Source organism: Eupeodes corollae, chromosome 1 (assembly GCF_945859685.1).
Source record: "Eupeodes corollae chromosome 1, idEupCoro1.1, whole genome shotgun sequence".
Lineage (NCBI taxonomy): Eukaryota > Metazoa > Arthropoda > Insecta > Diptera > Syrphidae > Eupeodes > Eupeodes corollae.
In genome coordinates, this window is record NC_079147.1 from 157,285,403 (window position 1) to 157,301,879 (window position 16,477).

The 16,477-nt window shown below is 35.5% G+C and overlaps 1 protein-coding gene and 1 long non-coding RNA gene across 4 annotated transcripts in view; one reads left to right on the plus strand and one right to left on the minus strand.

Annotated features, from left to right (window-relative positions):
* Nucleotides 1–16,477, minus strand: part of LOC129953191 (PP2C-like domain-containing protein CG9801) — a 95,699-nt gene that overhangs the window by 20,756 nt on the left and 58,466 nt on the right. Inside the window, exon 1 of one of the 2 annotated variants that reach the window (XM_056066094.1) lies at nucleotides 503–660. The exons of the other annotated variant lie outside the window; for it this stretch is intronic. The gene's annotated coding sequence lies outside the window, so the exon portion shown is untranslated. Of the gene's footprint in view, nucleotides 1–502; nucleotides 661–16,477 lie in introns of those variants that run through there. 2 annotated transcript variants of the gene reach the window in all.
* On the plus strand, nucleotides 625–1,935 carry LOC129953196 (uncharacterized). Of its 2 annotated transcripts, XR_008782458.1 has the most exons (5): nucleotides 625–711; nucleotides 791–920; nucleotides 1,046–1,123; nucleotides 1,179–1,324; nucleotides 1,394–1,935. It is a non-coding gene; the product is annotated as an uncharacterized LOC129953196 (long non-coding RNA). The 2 variants fall into 2 exon arrangements; XR_008782457.1 differs by having other exon boundaries at nucleotides 1,046–1,324.

The following is a 16,477-nucleotide window of genomic DNA, read 5'->3' on the forward strand; positions in this document are numbered from 1 at the left end:
TGATTTAATCTAAAAATTATAGTGAGATTTTCTTTAATAATTTATATGTTTTTCTCTTCAACTCAAGACCATTTTATCCAATTGGTTATTCCAATTTATTCCACTCAAGACACTTTTCAGCCTACTGCTTAAGACAATGTGGGTTGTTGGCCTACATGTCATGGATTGAATATTTTCTTATAAATGCAGATCACATTGAATTTTGCATTTGATTATTTGTGATTTACTTTCGACAACCTACGACGACAGCGACAATTTTCTATTTGTTAAAACAAAAATAAAAAACAAACATGTAATTCACGCCTAAGCAATAATTGATTGTTGCAACGAGTTTTGTTAGTTCATGACTTGGAAAAATTCTATGTGAGTTTTTTACAGTAAATAGTGATTTTTGTTTTCATATCTTAAATTAAACAAAAACACGCAACTTGTAGTTTTCACAGCTTTTTACTAAAAACATGCTTAAAGATATTTAAGGTAATGAAAAATAACAAACAATAACCTTTCACATATTCATTGTACTTTAGAAAATATCGCACTGTTAAAAAAAAAAACAATATATTGTTATTTTGGGTGCAATGCTGTTTTTTTTAAATTTATTAAAGTACATTTTATAAGGGGCACGGAGTGAAAAGGGAGAACCAAACAAAATAAACTTAAAAACGATTTTCAATATTAAAGGTTTTATTGCAACTGACTAGCTTAAAAATAGTTCACAATTTATATACTTATTTTAAAGGTTTTGGTACAGCTACGAAAACGCATACATAATATCATAGTCAAAGAAAAGCTTTGTTTGCAATAAAGGGTGTTTTTATAAACGTGTGGTGTTGAAGAAAAAATAAAACACATATAATTTAATGTTATAGCCAGGAATTTAGCTTTATTATAAAGTTGAGGATTTGCTATTCACCAATATTGTAAGTTTCACTTTTTCAGGATTATGTCCGAAAAAAATGAAATTTCACATTTTCCTTATTGTGAGTTTCGGACGGAAAATTTTCCACTTCGAATAATTTCCCCCAAATGTGAACTTTATTTTCAGGTGGAACGTTAAGTCTTTGAAAACTCTTTTTTTTCACTCAAAATTTGGCGGCGGAAAAGGACAACTTTGGCGGAAAATGTAAGAAATGTTTATAAATAACAACAAAATAATCGATAATAATTCCTACTAAAAGAAGTAAAACAACAAATAGAAGGCAATGCGAGCTGCTTTTGAATAAAGTGCAATTACACCCCGATATCGCCAGAGGCTATTCGAAGGAAAATAAAGATATATAAGAGTTTTGGAGTGCAGGGCCAGTCAAAAACTGAGTGGAAAAAGGTACATGTTCTTCTATTATCATAAAACCAAATTTATTAAAAAATGCTTTATAATGTTTGGAATGACGAGAAAAGACATGTAAGGAAAAAAGCGACAGAATATAAAGCTAACCAAAGAGCAACCGGAGGTAGCCCTAATAAAACAGTCAAGTACACAGATGTGGAAGATGCTATATTACAACTTATAGGTGTTAACGAAGCTTTGAAAAGTTTTGGCTCACCCTTCGGCCTCCCCCTGAGAAAAAAAATAAAAACTAACGTAGCCGAAGAGAATGGAGGTGATATAAATTATGTTTTTAAAATGATTCAGGCGAGTGACTGCCGTCGCGTCTGTCTCAAATAAATTCTAGCCGAGATGCCCAATTTCTTACCGTTTTTTGCAGCAATTCTAGTGGTTTTAAATCACAAGATTAAGTCGGCCGCGTTGAAATAAGCTGTTCTCCAAATAAAACAAAAAGGCTTTTAATATAAACTTCTAATATTTCATTCATAATAACAGGAAATAAGTACTTTGGATTTTTAACAGCTACTTATGTCACAAAAAACAAGCTAAACTGAAGTATTGAAAAAATTTACTTTAAATGTTTTACTTTTAAAATCATCACTTACGAAATATACCAAAAAGTAATACTTGTTGTAAACTGAAATCAGTTGGTTGAGGGGATTGTTTTTAGCGTAGTTCGATCTGCTTGATATAGGACGTAAAGGAACTTGTCTTCTAATACTTGAACGGCTATAAATAAAGTTTAATTGTTCCAAAATTGATGATGGTGATATGACTGACCCATTGATTAATTTTATAACTAAGCACAGCTGAATGAACTCACTGTGTTAAGAAAGCGATGGAAGATTTATGAGCGTGAACCTATGATCGTACGATGGAAGTTCGAGCCTATTGGACCATGGGAAGAAAATGAGGCAGAAGCGCATGAATCTTTTTTGTACTCATTCTATTCTGTTTATATGGACTGAATAAAAGGGAACCCATATTATGCAGCTATATTCCAATATTGGTCTTACAAAGTGTTTCATAATAGAAGGTAAGTCATTAACGTACAAAATAAATAGTAAAGGTCCTAAGTGGCTACCTTGTGGTACGCCAAAGTTGGTATAAAAATATGATGACCGCTCATTCCTAAAACTATGCTGTATGATCTATTATATAAGTACGACGCAACCCAACTAACAAATTAATCGTTAAAGCCTTGGGATTTAAGTTTGGAAGTTAATGTTTTATGTCACAATTTATCAAAGGCCTTACTGAAGTCTGTGAAGACACAGTCAACTTGTTTCCGTTTTTCAAACGAATCTAAACAAAAAGTACTGAAATGAATGAGGTTAGTAAGTTGAACAAAACCATGTTGACTGTCACAAATTATAGACTTACAATTAAACGATATGACTTCACAAATAATGGACTCAAATAACTTAGGAATGTTTCAAATAGTAAAATATTTACTTACCGAAAAATAAAAACGTTTTAACTATAAAAGCAAATAAACTGCTATTTTTATGAACACTCTATATTCAGAGAGTTCGAAATAGTGTGTGTTCAAGGGGAAAAGTAGAGTATAACTTCAAGCTAAAAGTCTCCAATATGAAAATGAAAGAATGTTAGATCCAAGTATTTATAATCTGGCATCAATTGTTCATCTGAAGTTGGCACAAAAAAAGAAGGTGTATGCATTGTGTCGATCTAAAAAATGCATTTGATAAAATCTCAAGAAATTTGCTTATCTACAAACTAAACACAATAGGTGTTTCGACAACGTTTGTAAACTTGATAGAAGATATATAATTCAACACACAATCAGCTGTTTGGACGGGAGAAGAGCTTTCCAAATATTTTGAGACACTTTTTGTAGTCAAACAGGGATGCTTCGAGATAATAGTGTTCAGAAATGGTGGAAGGTTATCTAGTCAAGAAAATTGGATATTAAATGGAGAAAGAAGTCGAATTGTCTCCAACTATACTTACTTAAGATTTTTACTTTCAGCAAATATGTTGTTTTCAAGAAACATTGCAGCCAAGAACAGCATAAGCTCGACGTGACAATACTTCCTAGCAAAAAGAAATAGCAACTTAAAAACCAAATGGAAACTATTTCAGACGGTTTGTAGAGCTATTCAAACCTTCAAACTACTCTTTGGCAATGAACGGACATTACTATACCCTTGATCTTCACCTCACATATAAACGATGATTTTTTAAGAGCTTGAGAACTTTTTTTTTTTAAAAAAAACGCATAAAATTTGCAAAATCTCATCGATTCTTTATTTGAAACGTGAGATTGCTCATTTTCATTTAAATGTTGACCGCGGCTGCGTCTTGGGTGGTCCATTCGGAAAGTCCAATTTTGGGTAACTTTTTCGAGCATTTCGTCCGGAATAGCCCGAATTTCTTCGGAAATGTTGTCTTCCAAAGCTGGAATAGTTGCTGGCTTATTTGTGTAGACTTTAGACTTGACGTAGCCCCACAAAAAATAGTCTAAAGGCGTCAAATCGCATGATCTTGGTGGCCAACTTACCGGTCCATTCCTTGAGATGAATTGGTCTCCGAAGTTTTCCCTCAAAATGGCCATAGAATCGCGAGCTATGTGGCATGTAGCGCCATCTTGTTAAAACCACATGTCAACCAAGTTCAGTTCTTCCATTTTTGGCAACAAAAAGTTTGTTAGCATTGAACGATAGCGATTGCCATTCACCGTAACGTTGCGTCCAACAGCATCTTTGAAAAAATACGGTCCAATGATTCCACCAGCGTACAAACCACACCAAACAGTGCATTTTTCGGGATGCATGGGCAGTTCTTGAACGGCTTCTGGTTACTCTTCACTCCAAATGCGGCAATTTTGCTTATTTACGTAGCCATTCAACCAGAAATGAGCCTCATCGCTGAACAAAATTTGTCGATAAAAAAGCGGATTTTCTGCCAACTTTTCTAGGGCCCATTCACTGAAAATTCGACGTTGTGGCAGATCGTTCGGCTTCAGTTCTTGCACGAGCTGTATTTTATACGGTTTTATACCAAGATCTTTGCGTAAAATCTTCCATGTGGTCGAATAACACAAACCCAATTGCTGCGAACGGCGACGAATCGACATTTCACGGTCTTCAGCAACACTCTCAGAAACAGACGCAATATTATCTTCTGTACGCACTGTACGCATTCGTGTGGTTGGTTTAATATCCAATAAAGTAATCTGAGTGCGAAACTTGGTCACAATCGCATTAATTGTTTGCTCACTTGGTCGATTATGTAGACCATAAATCGGACGTAAAGCGCGAAACACATTTCGAACCGAACACTGATTTTGGTAATAAAATTCAATGATTTGCAAGCGTTGCTCGTTAGTAAGTCTATTCATGATGAAATGTCAAAGCATACTGAGCATCTTTCTCTTTGACACCATGTCTGAAATCCCGCGTGATATGTCAAATACTAATGCATGAAAATCCTAACCTCAAAAAAATCACCCTTTATATCAAAAACAATATTCGAATACAGTACATCAAGTCTTCCGCATCAGCTAACAAAAATACTTTTGAGGGAAAAATTGTTATGGGTAAAGGATATAATATCAAAATTCTAATAGTGATGCATGTGGCGAATTCACTTTTGTTAGCGGGCAGGGACAATCCGTGATTGACTTTGCTGTGATTTCAGAGGACTGCCTGAACATTATCGATGACTTTGAAGTTGCACTTGTCAACTATTCGGCTCATTTTTCAATTGTTATTAAAATTCAGCTAAAAGAGCCAAACCAGCTAGCTACACCTTGTAGTTTTAATAAGCTGAAGTGGTCGGAGAACAATGCAGCACTCTATAGAAGCCTCCTCTCTCGGCACTTGCTATCTCTGCCCCAACAATCCCCAGTCTCGTCTGAAGTGGTGTGTGAAAGTATAGAACGGGTTATAAAGACTGCAGCCCCTTTTGGGTTGAAGAGTTTACACACTTTTGTAGCTAAAAATGTATGGATTGATAAGGATTGCAGAAATCTCCGTAAACTTTCGTTTGTTTACTTAAAACTGCTTAGAACGACCAATTCTCAATTTTTCAAAAACATCTATCTTCGCATTAATAATGATTTTAAAAAAATGTGCTCAGTTAAGAAAATCACCTATTTAAAAAACGTGGCTAAGAAATTGGAAAACTGCACAAACTCAAAGATATTTTGGGAGACAGTGCGCGCACTTGGTGGGCGCAATCAGGGTATGAGGTTCTCTTTAGAAGGTGAGACATTAGCAGCTTTTTTAAAACTCTACTCTCAGCTGATGAAGACCTTCATACCTTTGATTACGCGCCACTTGATACTAAAGTCAACGAGTTGGATTTAGAATTCTCATTGCCCGAATTGGAAGTAACGCTCCAAAAAATGAAAAATAGCAAAGCTCCTGGCCTAGACGGCCGGCATACCAGTCGAGTTTTATAAAAACAGCAATATTGATTTCAAAAACTACCTCGTGTCCTTTTAGAACAAGTTGTACAATGATGGATGTGTACCTATCAGTTTCAACGAATCTGTAATTTTTGTCATTTTTAAAAAAGGTGATGTTAACGCTGCGGAAAATTATAGAAGTATTTCAATTATAAATTCAATAAGAAAAACTTTTACTACATGAAAGGCTCACAAAATGGATTGAGGATAACAGTCTTTTGAGCATCCGGTTTCCACCCAAGTTTTGTCAACCATGGATCATATCTTTGCCATTTCAAGCATTGCTCAACAATTTATAGATAGGAAAAAAAACTATACACTTGCTTTGTTGATTACGAAAGTTTCTCAGTGCATGCAATTTTTTTTTCATCAACAAATGCAAGGGTATGGGACGGCATCACATTTTCAAATCGATTTGAAACAACTTCAGGTGTTCCTCAAGGTTGTATCTTCAGCCCATTATTATTTGTCCTGTTCATAGATGATGTCGGCAATCTTCTTCCGGGTGGAGTTAATGTTGCTAACATTTTAATCAAAGTCCTGTTGTACGCGGACGATCTAGTTCTGCTTGCTGATAATCCTTTCACACTACAAATGTAAACAAACCAGACTTGCCCCAGCTATGTGATCTATGTAACGGAAGAGTGAATGAAGATATTTACCATTTTGTTGCTGCTTGTCCTATTCTACAAGAAATTCGTCAGTTGCATTTTCGGGAAAATTTTATATCCTTGGAAAAACTTTTTGAAATTTTAAATGGAGCAATGGGCTAGCGCAGCCTCTTTAAATATTGCCAACATGCTCTTTATTAAACCTAGTCGATTACCCGCTTATTGCAGTTTAAACCAAATTTTATACCTAACAATTTATTGCTTTTTTGCTGATCATACAAAATTTGATATTATTTTGTTTGTGCTTCAAATCACGTTAAAATTGATATCATTGTTTTATATAAATATATTTCTTCTACCCGACAGACGAAGTTTGTCAATGTCGTAAATTTTGCATTTTTAACTTCAAAAGAAACTTGAAATCTTATTTGAAAATGTTAACTTCTAGATATTTAGTTGTAAATAAAAATCATTTTACTATTACTTATAAAATTAGTTTAAAACCGACCGAATGAGGTGTTTCTTAAGCGCCTAGACTGCATATTACATCCTATGATTATATGTTTCCAATTAATTAAACATTAAAGCCTTTAATAGGTTACTTAATTGTATGGTTAAAATACCGATTATACTCAACTAACTGGATAATAAAAGTGAAATTTAATTAAATCATAAATCTAAAATAATTTATACATAATGCATAACATATAGAATGTGCGTTTATTTTCAATTTCAGTATATTGCATACAGAAAGTCTAGCTATGCCGGCTTTAAGATAACGCCATGCTTTCATAAAATGTATCTATACATGGATGGTGACCCGCCACACCGACCGTTCGTCGCGTCGTGCCACAAATGGTAGCATTTATTTATAGTCAGCGTGAACGCTGCACTATATTAATTTAATTATTTTCAGACAAATCCGTGAAAATTTGCTTCTGGCCCAGCACGAGTTAGCAGAGCCAGTGGCAAGGCGACGACAACCGCTCGGCCGGCCATCGCATCGATTGCGCCACCAGTTCTCTGCTGTTTAGTTGCTTATCATATCTAGGTTACCAGTTGATGTTTTAAAAGATTTAATTTTAATTTATATGCATCTAAGCTTATATATGTAATTTTATTATTTTGTAATGCTAATTCTTCTGAATCAATCTATAAATAAGACCATACAGTGGCTCCCACGATTGATTGGAGGCACGAAACACAAATTTGCGCAATGCATTTTCTCCAGGAAAACCATTTTATGTAACATTAAAACTAGTTTCTGTTTAAAATTAACCAAAATTAAAATTTAAATAAATAAACACTAAATTAGTAAATAAAACAAAAGCAACTTTATAATTTGACACTTCACACCTAATCAAACATTTAATATTAAATACATAGTTACTTTCGTTTTAATGGCTTTCTCAAGGCGTCGAGATATTGAAGAGACAAGTTTTTAGCATAGATTTAGTAATTGGGTTGGCGATTGATTTAGTTATCACCACACTTAGACGAATGTAGATCCTTTGTAATACCCTAAAAGTTGTATAGCTTCCCTGAAAAGTGAGTGTATAATCAATTATTCTAGCTGTGGTCATTTTAAAGCCATTTAGAGACTTTGCTAAAACCTCAGAAACTGTTTGCTACAAGTTCTTCGAAACTATTAAAGCAGTGCTTAGCATATTTTAAGACTTCTTTTATTTTCTTTTATCTTCTATCTTTTCTTTTGAGCAACTCGGCCCAGTGTATCATATATATTCTCAAGATTTTATATGTTTTAAGAACTTTAAGACATCAATAACACATTAACCACGACCTAGCTGTGCAAGATATATGCTTTGGATAGCTGTGCTGTCTTGATAGACCATGAAGCTGTCTTGAATTCCGAGCTCACTGACACTGAGCCCAAAATGTTGTTTCAAAATATTGATGATATCCTTTTGATACATTTTACTTTCTACAAAATGCTATTTAGTAGCACAAGAACGTGCAACACATCTTCATATACTCGTAATAACCAACCCACCACCAAGATTCACAGAAGCTTGTGAGAGAATTCTTGATTTTCTTCCAGCCATATATATTTATAGAATATTCTCGTAGACTGCTACTGTCGAAATTTCGGCTACGTAGTTTTGTTCTGATGGCGCGTTTAAACGGACATGTCCGCAAATTTTAGTAAAATAGGAAAAGAACAATACCGTTCGGTGATTCGATTCTTGTTTAAAAGAGAAATCGCGCAGCCAAACCAAAGAACGCTTGGCTGCTGTCAACGGTGACTTCTGGTATAACGAGTTTCAGCGTGGTAGCACATTGGTTTTGAAAACAGCGAATACGAAGGATAACGTAACAAAACCCACTGCACTGCTTAAGTGTAATTGCGAACTTCGACAAAACCGGGGTTAATTGATACTTCTCATAGACCAAGGAAGAGTCCAAACAATAGACTTCGTCCGGCAAACATGCTCCGGAAAGGCGAAGATTGCCATATCGACCAGAAAGGTAATGGCATCTGTTTTCTGGTAATCACAAGGTGTGATCTACATGGACTACCTAGAGAATGGCAAAACCGTCAAAATGCTGTAGTATGCCAAATTATTAAGCCAATTCGACGACTAATTACAAACAAAAAATGCTCGCCCACCACGACAACGCCCTCTCCACGGCCAAATTGGGCAACAAACAACAAGATTTAGCCCCGTGCAACTTCTTTTTAATTTCAGACTTGAAAAAGTCACTTGCAAAGCAGACATTTGCGTCAACAGAGAAGTTCATTGCCTATTTTTTTGACGGGTTGAAGAAATAAAGTCGACTATGTTGAAAAATACATAGAATCTTTTCCAAAATGTTCGTTTCGTTCGAAGAACTGATGATTCTTTTTCTGCTGGTTTCGATGCTAGTCAAAATCTTTAAGTATTTTGAAGAAAAGGACGGATTTTAGTTTTTTAAGAAAAAGCTTCTCATCATACGTCTATAAGCTTCGTGTTTTTTCTTCTTACATTATGAATGCTTTTTCCATTATTTATTCGTAAAGCTATGTGTATAATTGTAGAAGGACTGATTAACCATCCTGGCTATGCGACAAAGTTAATTTTCGAATTTCCAAAGGCTTCTGTTTTCCTTTTGGTGCTAATTCTATATAAGGTTAGTAATAATATTGTCATTTGACTGGAAAAGTATCTTTACGACGTTACTACACGGCGGCGGCGGCGGCGCCTAAATATGTCTTCTTTTCTGTTGTACTTCGGAAAGTATCGGGTACACAGAAACAGGATTGGGGTCAAATCGTAAAGTGTATTTATGGTCATGAAACTAGTCCATTAGGGTTAAAATCAGAAAAGCTGAAAATAAAACTAACGACTTTCGCGGTTTTTTTGAGTTTATACCATGTTGCTTTCAGATCTCGAGTTCGAAAACCTGAATTATTTGTAAGCCTTAACACAGAAGAAAAATTGTATCAACCGGAAATACGGAAACGGCTCTCTCTGTCCAAAGAAATGACTACTTAAATAAAAAATAATATAGTTTCCAATTTTCTCATAAACTAAAATATATTTTCAGATTTCAGTCTTTGGTGTTTAAAAAATAATTGACAAGGATATTCATTACTGGAAAAAAATAGTACTCAATAACATAAAATAATCAATATTTTTGTTTAAATATTTTGTCTGTTGTTTTTAACTTTGAGATTTAAAATTATTTGTTTGTGAAACTATGGACAGCAACATTTTTTAAAAAGTTACTGCAAGAATGGATTTCTGGCTTTGAATTAAGTTAAATCACAGTTATGAAGGTGTTGCCATTGACTTCTAATCTAGGATTTTGTATGTCAACTTTCTTTTCTGAAACATTACCTCTCCCACCTAACAAAACCCCTATTCCTTACCATTTTTTGTCTGCTTCTCCCTCTGATTCGCACAATCTTCTCACTTCAGACATATTTCAAATTGTTTTGTTTTTTGACCATATTTAAGCTAATTTTGTAAATGTATTTTGAAGCCCGTTTCATCTACAGACACAAGTTTAGGCTTTAACTGTAGTTAATTTATTTGCCTTTAAATTGTAGAACATAATTGTATTATACAAAATTCTCGATCAGGTTAAGAAATATCAATAAACAAAAAGGTTTATCAGGTTTTTGGACATATTGCGCTCAGCGCTTTAGGTCGGAAATGTGTATTGTATAAATTAATTGTGCCAACATCATAAACAAATAATTTGAAACACCAAATTTAATGCAAGGTGTTCTTTTATTCAAATGACAAAGTTACTAGACTAAATTAAGGAATTTGTTTGTTAAGAGAATATATATAAAAAAAGGATAAACATCTAAAACCACTTAAGTCGACTTAAGAGCCTTTACCTTTTGAGCACAGAATGAATAACAAGAAGTATATTTTTCTTCAATTTTAGCTTAATTTGATTTAAAATATGTTATAAAATGATGATTAAGTTCTACTATTTCCATACTTGAAGAAATCGCATTGCGAACTTTAACTTTTTCCCTGTTCGGTTATTCGTGAGAGTCACTGTACATACATTTAATTTTTATTTTTTGAGTAACTTCCGTAAACATGCAATGGGGATTGTGAGTTTAGTTTATTTTTCGCTCACGAATTCGTTCCCTTCGAAATGATGGGGTTTGTTGTTTTTCTCATCGAACCTTGGTCTGTGTTTACGCTTAAACAACAAAAACAAAATAAAGAAGTATTTATTTCTTCGTTCGTCTACAATTTACAGACCGACGACGGACGGAAGCGACGGTAGTGCCACTTTTTCCTACATTATTGTGGTTGTTTGAGGGGGTTTGAGGTGTTTTGTTTTTCCTTTTTTTATGAAGTAGGTTTTCTTACATTTAAAAAAGAAGGTATGGCTTTTGAAAAGTATCCAATCCACATATACCTTACCTACTTTTTGTTCAATATAAAACTGTAGGTAGGTTTAGTTTGGACTAAAGAAAAAAGAACCCAAAAAAGTCATTGATACAAAAAAAAATTGGAACTATTGGAGAGTCCTTAGATTTTGTTTGTTAACATGAAATAGGATACATTTTTATTGAAATTTTCCTTTCATGGAAAACATACCATACCAAAAAAAAAAAACAATAAACTTTGAAATCACAATTGGTTTGGCTCTATTTCCGGATTATTTTTGTACGTTTTTTTGTTTTTACTTTCCTTCATAAATATCTAGATTATGGCATAGCGCCATGAATCCTGAGAAGTTTTATAATTTGGAACAAAGAACTTTCGAGTGATCAGTTTCAGTTTCAAGCAAACAAAAATTGATTTTTCTTTAAATAGAACAATAAAGGGTGTGTTCATCATGAATTTAAAAACTGGTAAATTAAAAATTATGACACTCATCATTTGTGTGCGAGAAAAGTAATGCAGACAAAATGTTATTGCGCGTGAAGTTTTAAAATTCATTTTACATATTTAGATAGAAACGTATGAACATATAGACTATGAATCAAGACTATAGGGATAATTACAACGCAAGCTGAGTTTTGCTGTATTTCTTGAACTATGTATCTACGTGTTTTCCAATAGAGACGGTTTGATTTTGACAGGTCATATTGTTTCATTTTAATCCGTCCGTATCTGAGGCTTGTTGGTGCTTCACAATTAAAGGTATTTTTACGTGGCCAGGAAGTCACCCCGACGGCACAACATCCAACCTGGAGGGACAGATCCTTAGTATAACTCCAAGGAATGGGAGCCGGATAAACCGCTCTTTACAGCCCTGGGCTTCGAATATGTCGAAAAAGGAGTTGACTAAGTAGTTCAACCTTACTGGAACTGTAAACGCCACCGTTGATTCCATCTCGAGAATTCGTTCGCGGTCGCTTGGATAAGGAGAGGTGCCTTAGTGGAAACACCCCTCACCCCTCTCTCGTTTGCTGCCCCCAACAACTTTCCACTGGGGTTGGAACCCAATCTCCAGTTGAGGTACTAGGCACCCGATGTTCACCGCGGCGAGGTGAGAGTAGGAGTTGATAGACAGAGGTGGGTTTTGAGAAAAGCCTGTGGATGCTTGTGTCCTCTTGAATGCACATGTCTACCATTTGCACCAGTGGCAACATTGCCTTGCAGCCATCAGAGATGCCGCCTCTGAAGTGCTAGGTTTCACACGGCCACTACAGCGAAACCCCTGGTGTGACGACGAAACAAGAGACATACAAAACGGCGCTGCACAAAAGGACTAGAGCTGCTCGCGAGCTCTACGAGCAGAAGAGGAGAGAGGAACACCGGCTTCTTAGACGGAAAAAAGAGAGCATGAGCGCGCGATCGAGGAGATAGAGGGATGTCACAACAGGAATCAGGTTCGTAAATTTTACCAAAAGGTAAACAAAACCTCCCAAGGGTACCAGCTACGAACCGAAGCCTTTAAAGACGACCAGGGGAACATCGGAGTAGAACCGCAGTCGATGCTGAGATTTCCATATTCTCCAAATTATATAACGGCGATGACGAACCGAATTTCGCTGTAAGGGAGATAGAACCACTCAACCTCGGCGACGCAGATCAACAATTCCGCCTATTCGACCTTGCCGAAGTGAATATAGCTATATCTAAACTTAAGTCAAACAAAGCTGCTGGAGCTGACGGCATCGCTGCCGAACTATTTAAAGCAGCAGGGGATGACTTTGTAGGGAGCATGCACCAACTCATCTGCAAAATATGGTCGGAAGAAAGCATGCCCGATGAGTGGAATCTCAGCATAGTGTGCCCGATCCATAAGAAAGGAGACCCTCTAAACTGCGCCAACTACAGAGGCATCAGTCTCCTTAACATTGCGTAAAAAATCCTCTCAGCCGTATTATGTGAACGTCGTCAACAACCTGATTGGTCCTTATCAGTGTGGCTTCATACCAGGAAAGTCCACTATCGACCAAATATTCATACTACGACAGATCTTGGACAAAAACCCAGGAGCTTCAAATCGATACTCACCATCTCTTTATCGATTTAAAAGCCGCGAATGACAGCATCTATAGGGAAGAGCTCTACCGAGAAATGTCTAGTTTTAATATCCCTGTCAAACTTATCCGTTTGACGATGGAGAATGCACGCTGCTCTATCAAGGTCGGAAAAGATCTTACCGATGCATTTGATGTCAATAAAGGTTTTAGACAAGGCTATGCACTGTCATGCGACTTCTTCAACATCGTTCTGGAAAGAATTGTGCAAAACTCAACTGTCAACACTAGAGGCACAATCTTCCAAAGGTCCATCCAATTACTCGGATACGCAGATGATGTTGACATAATTGGAAGATCAAAGCGTGATGTCAGTGGAGCGTTCCTGAGCATTGCGACGGAAGCGAAGAAGATGGGTTTAGTGGTTAATGAGGGCAAGACCAAGTATATGCTGTCATCCAAAAAAGGACACTGAGCAACGACGTCTTGGACAAAACGTCACCATGTACAGCTATAACTTTGAGGTAGTTAAGGACTTTGTCTACCTAGGCACCGCTATAAACACAGACAACGACACCAGCGCTGAAATCAAACGAAGAATAACTCTTGCAAATCGCTGCTTCTTTGGACATAGAAGGCAATTGAGAAGTAAAGTCCTCTCTCGAGCATCTAAAATCACCATCTATAAGACACTCATCGTCCAGGCGCTGAGGCCTGGACCCTGTCAAAAAAAGATGAGAGCGCCTTAGGATGCCAGGAATTATATTCCAAAAGATTGTACACAAATTACATAACACCTTATAAATTCAGTTTTACGATAACTCCTTATGCAATTTTGAAGTGCATCATATAAGTCGTTACCTAAAGGGCCGCAAAAAGCTGCAGCTGATTTTTTATATGATATATGTAAACGGTGATTTTTTAAGAGCTTGAGAACTTTAAAAAAAAAAAAACGCATAAAATTTGCAAAATCTCATCGATTCTTTATTTGAAACGTTAGATTGGTCCATGACATTTACTTTTTGAAGATAATTTCATTTAAATGTTGACCGCGGCTGCGTCTTAGGTGGTCTTGGAAAGTCCAATGTTGGGTAGCTTTTTCGAGCATTTCGGCCGGAATAGCCCGAACTTCTTCGGAAATGTTGTCTTCCAAAGCTGGAATAGTTGCTAGCTTATTTGTGTAGACTTTAGACTTGACGTAGCCCCACAAAAAATAGTCTAAAGGCGTCAAATCGCATGATCTTGGTGGCCAACTTACCGGTCCATTCCTTGAGATGAATTGTTCTCCGAAGTTTTCCCTCAAAATGGCCATAGAATCGCGAGCTGTGTGGCATGTAGCGCCATCTTGTTGAAACCACATGTCAACCAAGTTCAGTTCTTCCATTTTTGGCAACAAAAAGTTTGTTAACATTGAACGATAGCGATCGCCATTAACCGTAACGTTGCGTCCAACAGCATCTTTGAAAAAATACGGCCCAATGATTCCACCAGCGTACAAACCACACCAAACAGTGCATTTTTCCGGATGCATGGGCAGTTCTTGAACGGCTTCTGGTTGCTCTTCAATCCAAATGCGGCAATTTAGCTTATTTACGTAGCCATTCAACCAGAAATGAGCCTCATCGCTGAACAAAATTTGTCGATAAAAAAGCGGATTTTCTGCCAACTTTTCTAGGGCCCATTCACTGAAAATTCGACGTTGTGGCACATCGTTCGGCTACAGTTCTTGCACGAGCTGTATTTTATACGGTTTTACACCAAGATCTTTGCGTAAAATCTTCCATGTGGTCGAATAACACAAACCCAATTGCTGCGAACGGCGACGAATCGACATTTCACGGTCTTCAGCAACACTCTCAGAAACAGACGCAATATTCTCTTCTGTACGCACTGTACGCATTCGTGTGGTTGGTTTAATGTCCAATAAAGTAAACTGAGTGCGAAACTTGGTCACAATCGCATTAATTGTTTGCTCACTTGGTCGATTATGTAGACCATAAATCGGAGGTAAAGCGCGAAACACATTTCGAACCGAACACTGATTTTGGTAATAAAATTCAATGATTTGCAAGAGTTGCTCGTTAGTAAGTCTATTCATGATGAAATGTCAAAGCATACTGAGCATCTTTCTCTTTGACACCATGTCTGAAATCCCGCGTGATCTGTCAAATACTAATGCATGAAAATCCTAACCTCAAAAAAATCACCCTTTATATACCTTGTCTACAAAATAAAATACATATTAGATCTTAGGCAAGCCTAGCTAACCCCTAAAAGTTTCGTCGAAATAAAAACTTAAACCTAAGAAAAACATAAATAAAAGTTGGTAAAAATTGATTTTTCGGGCCAAAATCTTTTAAAAAATTTAAAATTATGGCTTATAACTACTTTTTTCTTATAAGAAATACTGTTTTCAACATTCGGTACAATTTTGAGAAAATTCGAATTCATAGTAAAATAGAAACCTTAAAAAAAAAAAGTTGGTAAAAATTTATTTTCTACTCAAATATCAAATATCTTTTTAAAACTTTGTGTTATTGGCCTTAAACTAGTTTTATCTTTTTAAAAATATTGTTGTCAATGTTCAGTAAAATTTTGAGAAAAATCGAATTGACAGATTTCTTACAAAATATATCAACAATACTAAAATTTGGTAAAAATTTACTTTCGACTCAAATATCTTTTCGAAAATAAAAAACGTAAGCTTCAAACTTTTTTTATCTCACAGAAATCATTGTTTTCGATATTCAGTAATTTTTTTATTAAAATCCAACAGTCAGTTTTTTTATAAAAAAAATAAAATCTACATAAAATAGTTCGCAAATGCTACTAAAATTGGTTAAAATTGGTATTCAACTAAAAATCTCGTTAACAAAAATAGATTTTGAAATCAAAATATTTCATTTTATGGAAAATATTATTGTATTTTTTAATTTTTTTTAGAATTCAACTGACAAAGTTTTTTTTTAACAAAACACGAAAACTTTGAAAGTTATCAGTAAGGGTCGCTTCCCAGCCCCTTTTTTTTATTTATAAATTATTGCCCATATCAATAAATCGCACCTCCGGTGCAATAATGACGTAAATGCAATTTTCTTAAATGTTCAGGAATCACGGTTAAAGTTTGCTTGCTTATTGAAAATACTATATCGCCCTAAAATAGGCCTACAGAATCGACTTCAAGAGTCCTAAAAATA